Below are 18,727 nucleotides of genomic sequence, written 5' to 3' on the forward strand. Positions count from 1 at the left end.
ATATATCTTAGCTGGGGGCGTCCTCAGATAGATCGGTGATCGTAATCACCCCAATCTATTTCTGATGATCTCCTATATAAAAAATATGAATAGTATAGAAGAATTAATGATCAAATAAGTGGATTCAACAACGAACTTCTCTTCTTTTCTTTTTTCCTTTTCTCACTTTTCTTCTCCTTTCTGTTTTTCCCCGCTCTCTCCTCTTTCTTTTATTACGTGTGGTGAAAGGCTTTTTATATAAGGGTCAGGTCACGATAAAAGATGTCAAAGAGTCATGATACCCTTCTGTAGATGTCAGAGGGTCCTGTCCAAATAAAGATGTCAGAGGTCATGTTACCTCTGTCTAAGTGTCAGTAAATGAGACAAAAAGGGGTGATGGCCCCAGCGGTCTAACGAGCTTTTAATGAATTGACTTGGTTACATTCTACTTTACTAGGAAGGCTGGCCGGTTGGATTCTCTGCTCGGCTAAGAAGACTAGCTCGTCGGATGATGTTTTGCTGGATAGACTGGTTGGCTTAACTCTGCTCCACTATACAAACTAGTTGGTTTTGGAAGAGTGTCAGGCGGTCATGGTCTAGATAGGCCTGGAATAGCGTCGGGCGGTCCTGGACTCGGTAGACCTGTCAAGCGACCTTCGTCTGGGTAGGCCTGAACTACTGTCGAGCGGCCCTGGTCTGGGTAGGCCTGAACTAGTGTCAGGCGGCCCTGGTCTGGGTAAGCCTGCCAGGCGGCCTTAGTCTGGTAGGCCTGCCGAGTGGTCCTGGTCTGGGTAGGCTAATGTAAGCGGCCATGGTCTGGGTAGGTCTATCGGGTTACCTTGGTATGGGTAGGCCTATCGGGCGGCCCTAGTTAGGGTAGGCCTGCATAAGTGCCGAGCGGCCTAGTTTAGGTAGGCCTATCGGGCGACCCTAGTTTGGGTAGGCCTAGCAGGTGACCTTGGCCTGAGAGAGATGGTCATTGACCTCTCTTGACTTTGACCCAACTTAGCATGTCATTTTTACCCCCTTTTACATCCGTGGCAACTTTTAATACTCGTCATATCACAAACCTCCCCTTCAAGTTAGTCGAAGGAGGTACGAGTCCGACTGACTGGACAGTCTCTTGTGCAGCCGAATAGCTCCAACTAGCTAGATTAAGCTTGGACGGAACTTAATGAACTTTTATAGATTGAAGTTGACTAATAAAAAGAGGGATCTATATATTTTCTAAGTATAAAATTTGAGTTTCGAACTTATTTGTGAGATGACTTAAGAGGATAATCAGCCTGATATCTTGCGGGGAGTCCAGTTGGGTCTGTAGGACCTGACAACCGACCCAAATCCAGTTGGGTCGCGGACCTGACAACAACTTGCGAAAGACCTGGTGGGTCAAATGCAAGTCAAGTGACTGCAAGTTGTAAGTGAAGGTAAGCAACTAGAGGAGAGATCTAGTGAGGACGCATTCCCCGTTGAGGGAATTGTAGGCGTCGGTCCAACTTAAGTCCATTTGGGAAACTTAAGCTGAGACCTTAACTAGGTCCTAGTCTCATGGAGACAGGATCTAATTAATACTCACATTTGATTATATTGTGCTAACTCTGTTTTGTAGGGTAAATATTTTTTCTATTGTCTGGATTAACATTTTCTTACTGGAAAGAGATTACTAGAGAAGAAGGTTCCGAGCGCTCGGAAGGTATCTCGGTGTCCGGACTCCGGGCGCTCGGAGCAGGCGCGCCTAGCGGGTGTCGCGGTCACCCGGGCAGTCTGGGCGCCCAGACTCGGTCCAGGTGCCTGGACCTGAAAATCCATCCACAAGATGATGTAAAACGCGTTGATTGGCCGAGCCACATAGTCCAATCGCCCGGAGGGGTTCCAGGCGCCCAGAATGGACCTATTTAAAAGCCTTCGACCAGGAGCTTAAAAACAACAACTGTTACGACTTTCACTCTTGCTCGGTGCTTTGAAAAAGCTCCTGCAATGTTGTGAAACTCCTGCAACAATCAGCGACCAAGATTCTCTTACTTTTTTGTTGTCGGTAATTTTCATATATAGTTCTTGTACTCAATTTGTAACCATTCAAACTATTAGTTGATTACCTAACGAAAGTACTTGACAAGTGTGAGCCTTGGAGTAGGAGTCGTCGAAGGCTCCGAACCAAGTAAAACTAACTTGTGTTAGCATTGTCTTTTTATTTTTGTTTTCTGCTGCGTAACTTAGTTTTAAATAAAGTTTTTTGACGAATGCTATTCACCCCTCCCCTCTAGCATTTTTCCAATCCTACAAGTGGTATCAGAGCGGGTACCACTCTGAATTAGTGCAACCACCAATCAGACAAGGGGGTGATTTTTTTTCTTTCCTCTCTCTTTCGGTTTTTTAACTTTTTCAATATAATCCAAACTAGTACAATTACCTTTTTGGATAAATTTTTTCCGTTGTAAACTACTCTGAATTGGTGCAACACCAATCAAGTCTTAATATTTTTTTCTTTCTTCTCCCACACTACTAATCCAAGACCTAGGTCTTGGGACTTCTTTTCTTTTTATTCTTTTTTATGCAAGGTTTATGGCCCAAAACGAGGGATGCAGTACCGTACGTCATCCCCTCTTTAACGATGACGACTTCCCATATTGGAAGAAATAGATGGAGGTGTATTTAAAGACCGACTTCGACCAATGGTTTAACGTCGCCAAAGGATACAAGGCGCTCGTCAACAACGCCGGAATTCCAATGGACCCAGAAAATTGGAATTCATAAATGAAGAAGAAGGCTTAGATCAACTTTAAAGCTCTCAACACAATCCAGTACAGATTAACAAAGGAAGAGCTAAACTACGTCGGCCTACACGAAAACACCAAGGAGTTGTGGGACAAACTCATCGAACTACATGAGGGAACCAACAATTCAAAGGTAATAAAAAGGGATATATTTTTAAATAAACTATTTAACATAAAAATGTAGGAAGGAAAATCTACAAGTCAACTACATGCGAGGATAAAGGGCATCCTAAACGGGCTCCATACAATCGGCTATCAAATGGAGAACTGAGGTTTGATAAGGTATACTCTAAACGCATTTCCTCAAAATGCACTGTGGGCATCCATCGTGGGTTCCTACAAAATTTTGAGAAGCTTATCTAAATTAAAACTAGATAAGTTATTTTGTGAACTTGAACTCCATGAACAGACTAACTCAAAGCAAGTTGAGAAAAGTATTGCACTTTTTGCAGGTCCCTCAAAAGAAGCTAAACACAAAAACAAGTCAGAATCTAAATCTGACTCAGAAGATGATGAAGAACAATTCGTGAACATGGTCAGAAAAATATTCACAAGAAGAAAGAACAATTTCTCGAAAAAGGACCTATAAAAGGTAATGAAGTTAAATGACAGATCACAATGCTACGGGCATAACAAGAAAGGACACTACAATCATGAGTGTTCAAAGATGAAAGACGACAAACCTAAAACAACCAGAAAGAAGAAGGCACTCAAGGCGACGTGGGACGAATCATCTTTAGAAGAATTGGAGGTTGAAGATCAAAAGCATCACAACTACCTCGCATTGATGGCAATGGAACTAGAATCAGAAAGCAAGTCGGAACAAGATGACGAGTCCAAAGATGAATCAAGCCACAACTCTACACTTGTTTCTGAAGGTTCGAACGAGGTATCTTCTATCTTAATCTCTAAATTTTTTTAGAATAATTGCATGTTTAAATAAAAAAAATAATTAAACATGAAAAACAAACTGAATTTCTTCTTGAGAAAAATCAACGTCTCAAGGAACAAATTGAAAATAGAAATCCAAATCAAGATGTAACACTTAGAGGAGGAAAACACAAATCTAAAAAGTGAAATTAATAAACTTAAAGGATTATCAGAAACTTTCACCACTAGATCAAAAAAATTAGATTTAATTCTTAAAACTCAAAAGGCTGTATACAATAAATCTGGGCTCGAATACAAGTCCAGCTCAACAAACAAAACTTTTATATCACCGATAAGTTAAAACAAAAACCTAACTAAAGCTTGAGTTCCGAAAACATATCTAATCACACAAGTAGGACTCAATCAATTCTATGTACCTAAAACTAAAAATCATTATCTAAAACCAAATCCAACTAAACCTATTAACTCAAAAATAAACCAAAATAAACCTTCGAAGTTAAATTTTAAACTTAAGAATAAAATCAAATCAAATAATTTAAACTCAAATAGAGAAAATAAATTCAAATAAAAAAACTTCAAAGCTAATTTAAATTGCCATTAAGTCTATTTTAACTACACAAATAATTAACATTGATCCGGGATGACTCAGGGATGACTCAGAAGGGCCCACCTCCGAGGATCAGGGCTTCGGTAGAGGTCAAGGGCAGGGGGGCAACTAAGTGATCAGCCGATCGGACAACTCTCCCCCACCGATCGGCCGGACCGATCGGAAAACTCTCCATCCCCGGTCGGCTAGAGGAGCTCAGCAAGAGATGGTCGAGCTTGCTTGCAGTGCACAAAGGTAGAGGATACCCTAGCCGGTCGGCCTAGGCACAAGTATATAAGATTGAAGAAACGGTCGACCAACCCAATCGAGGGGAGCCCAGTCAGGATAGTAGCCGACAAACAAGATAGGAGGGGACATGTGCCTACATCCTTTTGGAAGTTAGTGCCGCCGACGAGCGGCGCAGATGGACCGAAAATCGGACGGCAAAGACAGAGAATCGTACAGGAGAAGCTTCCACCACCTCTGCAGAGATATGTCCACCCCGTTATGTTAAGATGACAGGGACACCTTCTCGATTCTAGCTTTTAGGGGAAAGCTTGGGAAAGCGTGCCCACTCGGGAAGCGTGCAGTCTACTCAGCAAAGCTCTATATAAGAAGGGAGATCGCCCTCAGCGAAAGTACGCAGAATACGTCTCTTGAAGCCACTATTTATCACTTCCTTTTTGCTCATATCTTTGCTTGCCAGTGTGTGACTTGAGCATCGGAGGGTCGTCGTCGGGAACCCCCTCCCGGCTTGGCGCTAATGACTTGTGGTTGCAGGAGCACAGGATCATTCGCGAAGACGAAGCGCCACCTCAGCGTTACTTCCCGGCTACCATCTCCTCAACTTCGGGGCAGGATCAAATTGGCGCCGTCTGCATTATCGGCGGTCGAGCGACGACCTTAAACACTTGCGTCATCGGCGGTCGAGCGGCGACCTTAAACCCTCGCGTCATCGGCGGTCGAGCGGCGACCTTAAACACTCGCGTCATCGGCGGTCGAGTGGCGACCTTAAATCCTCGCATCATCAGTGGTTGATTGGCGACCTTAAAACCTCTTATCATAAAAATTGCACCCAGATCGTCGGTCGATAAGTAGGGGTCAAGACAATCGCCTTTTCATATTTGAAAGCCACCGAAAAATAGAGAAAATCATCGAATATAAAGCAAGACTGAGTTATGCCTTAAAGTTTATGCCGGCCAGGTACTCACTCGGGTAGACAAAAGTACAGTTCAAAATTACTTAGCAAACCGAGCAAAAAGAAAACGTTTTTAAGGTTTCACTCCAAGTAAGCCAGAGCATCGTAAGGAATAGAGTCGTTGAGCTGATCGCGGTCAATTGTAGTGTCGGGTAGATTGGCAAGCAGGTGCCCCTTTTTCTTGAGTTGATCAAAGATGTTGTCCACGGCGCAGCTGAAGAGTCTAAGGACCCGGGCAACGAACTTGTCAACGAAGGTGTCAGACCGGATGTAGGCCACCTTCATTTCCTTGAAGCGGCTGGGCTCGCTTTCTTTATGTGCCTCCAAGGCCGATCGGGTGTTCTCCAGGTCCGCCTTCACCACTGCAAGATTGACATCCTTGTCAGACAGCTGGCTCCTTAAAGAGGCTTCTTCAGACTCGCGGGTTTGCCGTTCGGACGCCAGGAGGTTCTTTTTCTTCTTCAGCTCGTCCTATGTCTGTTTCAGCTTTTGCTCAAGAGCCCGGGCCTCCACATTCTTCTTTTCTAGATCATCAACGACCCTTTGCTTGCGGGAAGTGGCGAGCGTGATTTTGCTCTCGAAGGTAGTGATTTCCTTTTTGAGTCGGTCGATGTACCCAGCCTGCTCAGTACTCTTACCCCGCTCGACAGTTAGCAGCTCTTCACTCTTGGCCAAGTCGGCCTACAATTGAGCCACCTGAGTGTCGTTCAAACCATGAGTGGTACCCGACTGGTCGGGAGCTTCTTTCAGCCGTCTCAGCTCATCCTCCACAAAAGCGAGCCTATAGCACATCGCCAGGCCGTCCACCCAAAACTGTAAAAATCAAAACCCGGAGTAGATCAGAGACAAGGCTAGACTAGTTGGTGCAAGAGCTGAAAGAAAAACTCCCGCCGGTAAGTTGCCTAGTGAGGATATCCGCTAGCACACCCGGGGGCGCGGCCGCCGCTCGGGCACGTGCATCCTCCCACACCTCGGCCAAGTGGCCTCGAATGATGATCCGATGTTCAGTCTGACCTGCCAAGCCCCCCGATGCCGAAAGCTCTTCGGTAGGAAGATGGAGGGTTGTAGTGACGCGTCTCCGGCTGACCGGGGCTGAATGAGAGGAAGCAGACCGGGCAGTATGGGAAGAAGAGGGCGCAGGGTTGATGCTGGACCTTAAAATATGACCCTGACCCGATAGTGGTGGCAAACTGGTGATTGGAGGGGCGACAAGAGGGACGGAGGGTGTCCGGTCGGAGGAGACATTGGCGGCCTCCGACAATGTCAGTCTGGAAGCACCAGTCCGATCGGCGATCCTCACCGCATAAGACACTGAGAGAGCAGCTTTCTCCACTCGGCACCTCTTGCGCGTATTCTCGAGCGACGTCTCCGATAGCGAGCCCTCTTCTGGAGTTAACTGAGCGGCCGGAAGCTTTGCGATCGGCGCACCAATCGCCGCTCCTTCGATCGGCACATGGCCCGACTCCCCACCGACCTCTTGAATAAGCCCGTGCTCAGAGTGTATCGGCTCTGGAAGATCTTCCGACGTTGGTAAGCTTCGATTGCCCGACCAAGCATGCCCTCTGTTAGTTAGTCCTAGGAAAACGTACCGGTTCCACTGTACAAAATTTTTTGTACAAGTGTCGAACCTTTCCTTAAATAACCTATTGTGTTCTTTAAAAGTTAAATTAGGAATCACAGATGGAACTTAATATCATTGATTCCAAATTTAACTTATCTATTCTTAATGGTTTAGATTCGAATCGCAAGCGGAACTTAACACTATTGATTCAAATCCACCTATGTTATTAATTCCATTAAATATTAATTTCCAAAATTAGCTTCCAGGACTGCATGGCGAGACACATGACCTTCTTGGATATGGGAGCAACCACCACCGCCTAGACAAAGCCTTTTAAGGAAAGCTAATATTTAATTTCCTTAAATAACTCTAGGTTAACCAAAAAGAACAATCGAATCACAAATTCGAAAAAGAAGAAAATACAAACTCGAAAACTAATTCGAAAAACTAGATCTAATGCCTCTTGTGTTTGGAATTCATACAAAGAAAAAATAACTAGCATGATGCGGAAAATAATTGCTAATTATACATTCTCTTTGTATGCTAATGACCTCGAGATCTTCTGCCGTATTCCTCGCCTCTCCTTGGACGTCGTGTAGGTGACGATCCTCCAAGATGAACACCACCCAAAAGCTTTCTTCCTCTTCCTCTAAAATCCGGCCACCACCACCACCAAGGAGAAGAGAGCAAAGGGAAAAGAGAAGGGAGAGGGTCGGCCACCAAGTAGATCCTCCAAGCAAGAGAATAAGAGTTGTGTCTCATGAAGCCTCCTCACCCTTCTTTTATAATACTTGTCCAAGGCAAATAAGGGAAGAATTTTTACAAAAATTAAAATCTTCCTCTAGTTTTTCTTTTTCCCTTTTTATTTTCCTTTTCTTTCCTCTTGATTGAATCAATCACCAAAAATTAATTTGATGATTTTATTTTTTTATAATATAGCCGGCCACCTTGCTTGGGCACCAAGCAAGGGTGGCCGACCCCCATAAGAGGAAAGGAATATTATTTTTAATAAAATTTTATAAGAGAAAAAACTCTTATAAAATTTTACAAGCCCTCTTTCCTAAAGTAGGGGTTAAAAAAAGGAAAGTTCTAAAAATTAAAATAATGTTTTAAAATTTAAAATTTCTCTTATAAAATTCCCTTTTTTAACATGATGATAAAAAATTTAAATTTTAAAACTTATCTTTCTTTTTTTTCTTAAACCATGAGGATGGTTAAAAAAGGAAAGTGTTAAAACTTTTTAAAACTCTCTATTAAAACATGTGGCCTAATTCAAATAAGGAAAGTTTTAAAAATTAAAATCTCTCTTTTAAAACTTATAGTTTTCTACAAAGAGAAGATTTTAAAAATTCAAAACAACCCTCCTTGTTTGAATTATTGTGGCCGACCCCTACTAGCTTGGTCACCAAGCAATAGGGTCGACCCCTATAGAAGAGGATGTGGCCGGCCCTTGCTTGGTCACCAAGCATTGGACCGACTCCCTTCTTGGACACCAAGATGGGCTTATATTTGGATGGACTTGAGGCTATAATGAGGCTACGACAGGGACCTAGAGGAGAAATTGGTTTTGGCCTTCCGATGAGCTTGAGTATCCCGTGTTCGCCCCGAACACACAACTCAAGTTCATCGATAATAACTCATTCCACTAAAGAGTTATTATCGCACTACCACACCAATCCCAAATTACATTATGGGCTCCTTCTTATCATGAGTGTGTTAGTCTCCCTGTGTTTAAGATAACGAATGCCCACTAATTAAGTAAGTTACTGACAACTCACTTAATTAATATCTAGCTCCAAGAGTAGTACCACTCAACCTCATTATCATGTCGGACTAAGTCCACCTGCAGGGTTTAACATGACAATCTTTATGAGCTCCTCTTGGGGACATTCTCAACCTAGATAACTAGGACACATATTCCTTCTATAATCAACAACACACATTATAAGTAATATCATTTTCCAACTTATCGGGTATATTGATTTATCAAGCTAAACCTCACCTTTTGATAAGTCAAAGAAATAAATATTAAATATATGTGCTTGTTATTATATTAGGATTAAGAGCACACACTTCCATAATAACTAAGGTCTAGTTCTTTTATAAAGTCAGTACAAAAAGAATTTACCTAAAATGGTCCTACTCGATACACTCAGAGTGTACCAGTGTAATTTATTAATCAAGATAAACTAATACTTAATTATACTACAACTATTCCGATGGTTTGTTCCTTTTCATCTTAGTCGTGAGCAACTGTTTATAATTTATAAAGAACCGATAACATGATCTTCTGTGTGTGACACCACACACCATGTTATCTACTTTATAAATTAATTGAACAACTATATTCAACAAATAAATATAGACATTTGACCAATGTGATTCTTTTATTTCAAAAATAAATGTTTACAAAAGCTAGGCTTTTAGTATACACTCTAACACCCTCATCATGATGTCGGCTGTAAAATAAAGAAAGAAATCAATTATACAAAGAGAAAAGAAGCTAGTGAACTGTGTACCTAAGTTGATCGGCTCGTCTGGGTTGATCGGGCTAAGGCCAAAGAGTGCCAGGACTCCTTCCTCCAGCAACTTGTGAATGTTGAACTTCTGACCGGCCAGCATGGAGGCAGCATGTAAGTAGGCCGGAGTGCTCTTATAGCGGGGCAGTGAAGGTTGGGGCCCCAACGAAAGTTGTCAAGTGGTTTGGAAGGATGACCGATAGGGAAAGTGAACAAAAAAGAAATACTCTCTCCAATGCTTATTAGAAGAAGGCATCCTGTCAAAAAAGACCAGGCTCGGGTGGGCCTGCAAGAGGAAGGTGCCTGGCTGATCGGAAAGCTTTGGGTAATAAAAGTAGTGGAAAATTGAGGGGTCAGAGGGATGTGATGCAAGCGGAACAAGATAATTACCCCGCACAAAAGACGAAAGGAATTTGGGACTAACTGGGAAAGGGATAAACCAAAGCATTTACAAACATCTACGATAAAAGGATGGAGAGGAAGCCGCAGGCCGGTAGCAAATTGGTCCCGGAAGAAGCAGACACAGCTGCTTGGCGGTGCGGAAGGTCGATCGATGGCCAGCGGGACGTGGTTCTCGTAGCCGGGAGGAAGTTTAAAGGTATTCGCGAGAGTCTGAGCATCATCCTCGTCGAACCTAGACTCCATGATGTCGTACCAAGGACCCGAGGCAATGGACGAGGGTTGCGATGTACTACCCCATAGTCGAAGAAATAACCGAGAAGAGTCGGGGAGAAGTGAAGGAAAAAGTGCAAAGGGTAGGAAGAAGAGCTCGCTGGAGGGGTGTCGGAGATGGCATAATAGAAAGGGGTTGCGGAAGGAAGTAATGAACTCACCGGAGGTGTGAACCGTGAGAGAAGCAAAAGGATTCATCGAGGAATGCTGAGAAAGCTGTCGGAAGCAATAACAATGAGTAAAGGTGAGAGGAAGGCAGCCGCCGCAAGCTTATAAACATCAAGAGACCAGGCTCAGCCGTCCGATCGATGGCACGAATACCTAGAGGTGGATTTGGCCGTTAGAATTCAAATCACCCAGGGTCACATCCCAGCTTGTCACCTCAAGCGTGCGTCGACAAGTGGTGACGCGTGGCGTGCACTGATAAGACGGTTGTTAGAATAATTAATTAGGAAGCATGCTCCGCATTAACGCCTCGGATGGGCATGGGTTCCAAGAGATTTTGCTGACAGGAAGGGGAAAGTGCCGAGGCAACGGCTCTACGGGCCGACCGAACGAGAATAGAAGGCTCGTGGTCAGACGTTCCTTCATGCTAGCCGATCGGCCCGCCAGAGGCATCGCCTCGAGAAGAAAATCGATGCCAATCAACAGAGCTCTAACGAAGAGGCATAGCCGACCGAAACACCGATTAGAGAATAATATTTTCGCACCATTTTATCCAGTCAGTCAGACTTACAGCCTCCTTCGACTAGACTTAAAGGGGAGGCATGTTATCCGGGATGACTCAGGGATGACTCAGAAGGGCCCACCTCAGAGGATTAGGGCTTCGGTAGAGGTCAAGGGCAGGGGGTCAACTAAGTGATCAGCCGATCGGACAGCTCTCCCTCACCGATTGGACGGACCGATCGGAAAACTGTCCATCCCCGGTTGGCTGGAGGAGCTCGGCAAGAGATGGCTGAGCTTGCTTGCAGTGCACAAAGGTAGATGATACCCTAGCCGGTCGGCCTAGGCACAAGTATATAAGATTGAAGAAACGGCCGACCAACCCAATCGAGGGGAGCCCAGTCAGGATAGTAGCCGACAAATAAGATAGGAGGGGGCATGTGTCTACATCCTTTTGGGAGTTAGTGCCATCGACGAGCGGCGCAGATGGACAGAATATCGGACGGCAAAGATAGAGAATCGTACGGGAGAAGCTTCCGCCGCCTCTGCAGAGATATGCCCACCCCGTTATGGTAAGATGACAGGGACACCTTCTCGATGCTAGCTTTTAGGGGAAAGCTTGGGAAAGCATGTCCACTTGGGAAGCGTGTAGTCTACTCAGCGAAGCTCTATATAAGAAGGGAGATCGCCCTCCGCGGAGGTACGCAGAATACGTCTCTTGAAGCCACTATTCATCACTTCCTTTTTGCTCCTATTTTTGCTTGCCGGTGTGTGACTTGAGCGTTGGAGGGTCATCGCCGGGAACCCCCTCCCGGCTTGGCACTAATGACTTGTGGTTGCAGGAGCACAAGATCATTCGCGAAGACGAAGAGCCACCTCAGCGTTACTTCCCGACTGCCATCTTCTCAACTTCGAGGCAGGATCAAACATAAATCTAAAACCTAAATTGAAAAGTTTAATAATTCAAGGGGAGATTCCAAATTAGTTGGCACCTCCAAAATAATAGGATAGTCGGCAGGATAATTAGAATTATATTAAAAAGGGACAAAAGTTTAACTTAACAAACAATACTGGAGAAGTTTTGGATGATAGTAAGTTAGGGAAACTATGTTTATGTATGTCTAGGAAGATATGACTTTGATCTAGTGCATTTGGCTTAGTAAAACTAACTGAACCTACCCCTTACCAATCCGAGTTGGTTAGACCAGAGTTTTGTTATTAAATTCAGTGGATAGGACTATTTGAAAATTTTCGAAGGCGTAGTTATTCTAATGGTATCCAGGTGACTCATCATAGCTTAGAAGTTTATCCAAAAAATACATGTTTGTTGAACCCAAAACTAAATTTAAATCTAACACAAGTTTAAACCAAACTCTGAAATTCAACTTAAACTCATCTCACGAAATCATAGGATCCCATTGTCTGAAAAGTTAGATTGGTGAGATGAATAAGGATAAACTAAATTAAATCTAAATAATCAATCTGAAATTAATTCCTTAAAAATTTACAAATAATCATAAAGATATTACTTGTGCTTGAAAAATCTTAGATTATGGTGGAGGATATTTATTTGGATAATTTTTAAATTCTAGGAAAATTATTTACTTATGTTTTTTTAAAATTTCCTATTTCTTTAGTGTTCCAAAATTTATTTTAGCCTTAGCCTAGATTAAACCCATAGAAAGTATCATCCTATAGATCTAGGAATTGAGCATCTCACAAACACACTAGGTTTACCTTGATTGTGTATTTATAAACATAGAATGATGTGAGATGCATAGACATTTTGCCTAGATTCATATGCTTATATTAGTGCATCAACATAAGTCTGGGCGAAAAATACAACAGTATATTGATCAAATTAAGTAGTCATTTTTTAGAAAATATCTACCTGGACATAAATACTTGACTCAACTAACTAAGTAAACATTGCTATCTTCTGATAGTTAGTCAGTAACTAAAGGTTAGGCAATTAAAATAGTAGATGAGTATGTTTAACTAAGCTTTTATTACTATTATTTTTAACCCTAATCTTTGACTTAATCAATTACTGGCTCAAATTATTTTTCAATTAGTTTAATTATAGAAATTAACTTAAAATAACTTTTAAATTTAAATTAGTTTATTAATCCTCAATTTAAATTAATTTAGTTAACCATTAATTAATTTATGTCTTTCTTAAACTTTAATTAACTTCTTAAGTTATCAACTTTCAAATTAATTAACCTTTAACTTAGCTTAACTTTTTAAACTCAATTAATTCTTAACTTAATTTTAAATAGTTTGTTAAATAACTCCATTATTTTTTCTTAATTAAATTTTTAATTTTTAACTTAACCTTAACTTAACTTAATTTTTCTTAATTAATTTTAAACAACTTCATTTTTTTAACTTACTTAATTTCTGTAGCAACTTAATTTAACTAATTTGCAACTCAAATTAATTTCTCAATTAATCCTCAATTTAAAACTTAACTCAAAATAACTCTCAAACTTGAATAATTTCTCAATACTCAAATTAATTAATTCTTAATTTCAATTAATTTTTAATTCTTGACTAAAATTATTTTTAACTTAATTAATCTTTAATTAATTCTTAAATTAACCTCTAAACTTAATAAATTCCTAAATTAATCAATTTATCACTTAAATCAATTTATTAACTTAGTCAAATTTAACTTCTTAATTTGCTCAATTTTCTAACTAATTAATCTTTAACTTAATTAATTTTGTTATTAATTTTTAACTTAAATAAATCTTTAAATGTAGATCTGCTAATTAACAACCCCCTAGTGTCGGACCCATGGATATGGAGGGAGGTACATGCAAGTACGCATGCGTCAAATGCATGGTGGGGTAAACACCAGGTCGTCAGTTTCTGAGAATCTACCTCTAGCCATTACGCCAGAGATGTCATGCACCCATCGTCTTTGCAACACCTTGAGGGCTTAAATAAATCTTTAAACTTAACTCAATCCCTAATAATAATAATAATTAAAAAAAATATGCAGGAGCCCAAAACCAAGGGCGGGCGCCCCTGATATCAAGATCCAGGCGCCCGGATGGGGGTTCAGGTGCCCCGCTCTGCTGGCCCCCTTCAAGCGCCCGGAATGCCCTATAAAAGGGCAGTAGGGGTGCCCCCTCCTCCTGCACCTTCCCCTTTTCTCTCTTGCAAAAGCTCCTCACCGGGCTTTATCACAAAAGCAAAGAAAAGGGAAAAAGAAATTTTTTTTCCCGGTTCTTACGTCATCGTTGCGGATCATCCGAGGTCGTCAGTCCTATTATAACTATTAACGATGCCTCAGTAATTTCTTTTCTTCTAAACTTTATTTTTCTTGTTTTATTTATTTTATCATTTTATTATTAGGATGTTTTTATTAACTAGAAAACAATCACATCCTGGTGATGACCCCTCGATCGCTAGTACATACCCTAAGTTTTCCGCTGATGAACTTAGGATTACGTTTTCTTCTACTATCTATGTTCCGCTACTTTCTAGGTATCTAGATAGACACTTTTTCATGTGATCATGCATTCTCGTTGTAGAGGTCATTGACTATTATAGTTTACAGCGTTTAGTTTATTGTTCTAGTTTAGTAAACATAAGTGTATGTGTTGAATTGTACAATAACCTAGTTAGAGTCGATAATCTTACATACACCACTAGGATTGCTAGTACAGATATTACGCTATCTCCCACTATTATTTAGGACTTTTTGGGATTGCATCCATCGCATGTCCCTTCCATTGCTACCCTCCTCGGGATCCAGCATTTGGTGATCTCTACTCGCATATAACTCTCGATATGATCTATTCGTATTTTTTTTAGAGTCAGCGTGTACCGACTGTGACCCTATTTAGATCAGTCACCCTTAGAGTCCAGGACTATGCTCTTTATAAGGTCCTAGTCACATGCATTTTGTCCCTGACCACTCATGATGTAGCGATGATGCATCATTTTCATTCATTTCTTCTTTATGCATTATGTCATAGGTTAGATATAGACATTAGTTTACACATATTTCATACCATCCTCTATTCAGTTGGTATTACCACTAGCCGGCGGATTCACATGCCCTATTGTCACATTTTGACCGCCTACATAGCCTCATTGGACATTGATGTCACCAGAGGTAATGTCAGAGCCCTAAATGAGTTTGATATGGTAGGTGTTAGGAACTTCTCCTTAGGAGGTGTATATATAGATGTTGATGGGTCCTGTGCTAGAGGAGAGAGGCCCAGCACTAGCTCGATCTAGCCGCTCAGCCTCCACCTGATCCGGTAGCCTAGCCCCAGCTTGATCTTGCAGCCCAAGATCAGCCTGCTTCAACTCCAGGAGAGGAGGCAGAGCTAGATGCGTACATCACTGATCTCTTTGGGGTACCACACCTCCAATCCCTCGTACGTTAGACGACCGAGTTACTAGACTTGAGGGATCCATGATGAGTCTTCGCTAGGAGGTCTCCAATTTTCGACGGGAGAGTCAGACTCATCATACTGAGTTGATTGATTCATTACGCTCCTGGGGTTTCGACCCATCTTCCTCGTCTTCACAGTATTATAGTTGTTGACTGCTATTATGTTGCCTTTTTGCTTGATTGTTGTTTCATATTGACTTGATGTGACTTGTTGTTGCTTACTTAGTATTCAGTTTCCCTTTAGCTACTTTTATTTTAGTTATTTAGCTTGTTGTTGCATATTACATAATGCTTGATCTTACTATGTTATCAAATTAAGGGGGAGGATTTATTTAGACAATTTAAAAATGATTTCATTTTTTTTACTTTAAACATCTTTCTTACTTTGAAAATTTTCCTTATTTTATTAGAAAGTATTTTAAAAATTAGTCTTAAAAAGTTATTTCTTTAAAAGTACTTTGAATTTTTCTTAGAAAATTTTTCTTTCCAATTTCTTAGCAAATAATTAAAGCATTGGAAATTACTTTTATAATCTCCCTTGGAAAAGTATTTTTTGAAATCACTTTGAAATTGTTACTTTGGAAATTATTTTGAAAATATTTCTTAATTTTCTTTAAAACTACTTTTGATAAATTTTTTTAGAAAAATGTTCTTCAAACTTATTTTAAATTTTTTGACAAATTTACTTAAAATTTTTGAAAAAATAGACCTTTTTGAAATCATGTACAAATTTTTTTTGAAATCTTTTTCTAAGGTCTAAATGGTTTCAAGGAAATATTTCTTTTAAAGTCTTACTTAGAAAATAGTTTTTGCAAAAGCTTTACTTCAAAAATGCTCCTTAAAAGATTAAAAAAAAATCCTTTGAAAATATTACCTAGAAATTTCTCTTTAAAATTCCTTTTGAAAATTTTACTTAGAGAACTTTTCCTTAATTTTTTTTTGAAACTTTTCTGTACAAGTTTTTTTTTTAAAAAAAAAAGTTTCTAAGAAAAAGGCTACTTGGTATTGTTGTAGTTTACTTAGAAATTTTTTAAAGTATTTATTTAAAAATTCTTGACAAACTTACTTTGAAATCTTTGAATACTTTACTCAAATTTCTTTTTTTTTTAAAAAAAAACATAGAAAATGTAGTTTTTGAAATGTTTGTAATCCTCTCCCTAAAGACTCAGATATACAATATATGTGTTTTCAGTTATATTTTTTGCATTTATATCTATCTTTTATATTTCTGGGATATATAATTATTGTGAGTTTTGTCAGTGCTTTTCCACTATTATGTCATCTTCTACCTTAGTATTTTTTTTTTTATGAATACCAAAGAGGGAGGATAAGGATTAATATAGAAAAAGAAGCAAACAAACTTGAAAAGTAAAAAAGCTCATCAGTTGTTTGTATTTAACATATTGTGTTCAATATTTTCTAACTTTAACTCGGGTTGTCATTGTATCAAAAAGGAGGAGATTGTTGGTGTAATTTGCACTAATGATCTAACTCATGTTTCGATGAATGACAAAGTCTAAAGTTAGAGTGTTTTGTTATCTAAGCTTTCCACCAGCTAGGTCTACTGGACCCAATAGCTGGTGGGAAGTCCAGATAGATTTACGGGGCCTGATATCTGGCAAGAAGTCCAGTTGGGTTTGCGGGACCTGACAATCGGCTGAAGTCCAGTTGGGTTTGTGGACCTAACAACTAGCAGGAAGATCTGGTGGGTCAAAGGTAAATCAAGTGATTGCAAGTGGTAAGTGAATGTAAGCAATTGGAGGAGAAATCCAGTGAGGATATGTTCTCGTTGAGGGAACTATAGGCATCGGTCTAGCTTAGGTCCATTTGGAAAACCTAAGCTGAGACTTTGATCAGGTCCTGGTCTCATGGAGACAGGATCTAATTAATACTCACATTTGATTATGTTGTGCTAACTCTGTTTTGCAGGGTAAATGCTTTTTCTATTGTCTGGACTAAACTTTTCTTGCAGGAAAGAGATTGCTAAAGAAGAAGGTTCCAAGCACCCGGAGCAGGCGCACCCAGCGGGTGCCGCGAGCACCCGGGTGGTTCGGGCGCTCGGACTCGGTCCAGGCACCCGGACCCAAAAATCCATCCACAAGATGATGTGGAGCATGTCGATTGGCCGAGCCATGTGGTCCAGGCGCCCGAAATGGACCTATTTAAAGGCTTTCGACCAGAAGCTTAAAAACAACAATTGCTATGACTTTCACTCTTGCTCAGTGCTCTGAAAAAGCTCTTGCGATTTTGTGAAGCTCCTCCGACAACCGGCGACCAAGATTCTCTTACTTTCTTTATTGTCGGTAATTTTCATATATAGTTCTTGTATTCAATTTGTAACCATTCAAACTATTAGTGAATTACCCAGCGAAAGCACTTGACAAGTGTGGACCTTGGAGTAGGAGTCATCGAAGGTTCTAAACCAAGTAAAACTAACTTGTGTTAGCATTGTCTTTTTGCTTCCATTTTCTGCTACGTAACTTAGTTTCAAATCGAGTTTTTCAACGAATGCTATTCACCCCTTCTAGCATCTTTCCAATCCTATAGGCTCTTTACTATGTTCACAAAGGAGATCCTCAAAAGAGGAGTGAAGATCATCTTTTATTTGCTTCTGACTTTGCCATTTGATGGAGCATTTAGCATATTAATGACATTCACTCATTTGCTCAAGTGGGCGACCCAAATGGTGACCTGCATCTTGCGAGGGTGGACGAAGAGCCTTGCACTCTGTGATGGAAGGAGTTGATGTATTATTTTCTTTCTTGAAGAATTGGGCTTCCTCCATATGAACATACTGGATCGATCGACTCAACAGATTATCAAAATCTATTGGGGACTTCCTCACCAAAGAACCGAAAAAGTCTTCGTCAGATAAGCCTGGCAAGAAATTACTCACCAGTATTTCTGAAGTTGCTGAGGGAACATCCCAAGCAACTTAGAAACACTCGATACTTGACACCATCAAAATATTGATGCAGGAACATTGCATTCTTAAACTTGCTCAAGTGATCTTCGGGGTCAGTCAGATCCTCATATTTTTCGATCTGAAGTGGTCGCAGATGGTGAGGTAGCTTATCCTTAAGAATCTCTTGAGAGAAAGGAGTATCCTGTGGATGTGGTGGACTGCTAACCACATGAGCTTTGCCTCGTAGAGGATCTCATGGTATGTCTCTAGTGGAGGACCTCTGAGATTGCTCGAATCTCATGGGTTTTGTTGCAGGTACTTTTGAAGGAGAAGGTTTCACCCCTTACGGGTTATGCATCATCTCTTGTACCTTAGCTGCTACTAAAAGATCTAAGTCGTCTTGTGATAAGGTGACGAGAGAGGGTTTTCCGGCATTATCTATCTTCTCGTTCTAGATCAGGCGATGTTTCCACAAACGACGCCAAATTTGATCCTGTATGAAAACTGTAGAGATGACACGTTGGGCATGGTGGATTGGTGGTTGACTAGAAGAAGACCTCTT

The sequence above is a fragment of the Zingiber officinale genome, chromosome 10A (assembly GCF_018446385.1).
Source record: "Zingiber officinale cultivar Zhangliang chromosome 10A, Zo_v1.1, whole genome shotgun sequence".
NCBI lineage: Eukaryota > Viridiplantae > Streptophyta > Magnoliopsida > Zingiberales > Zingiberaceae > Zingiber > Zingiber officinale.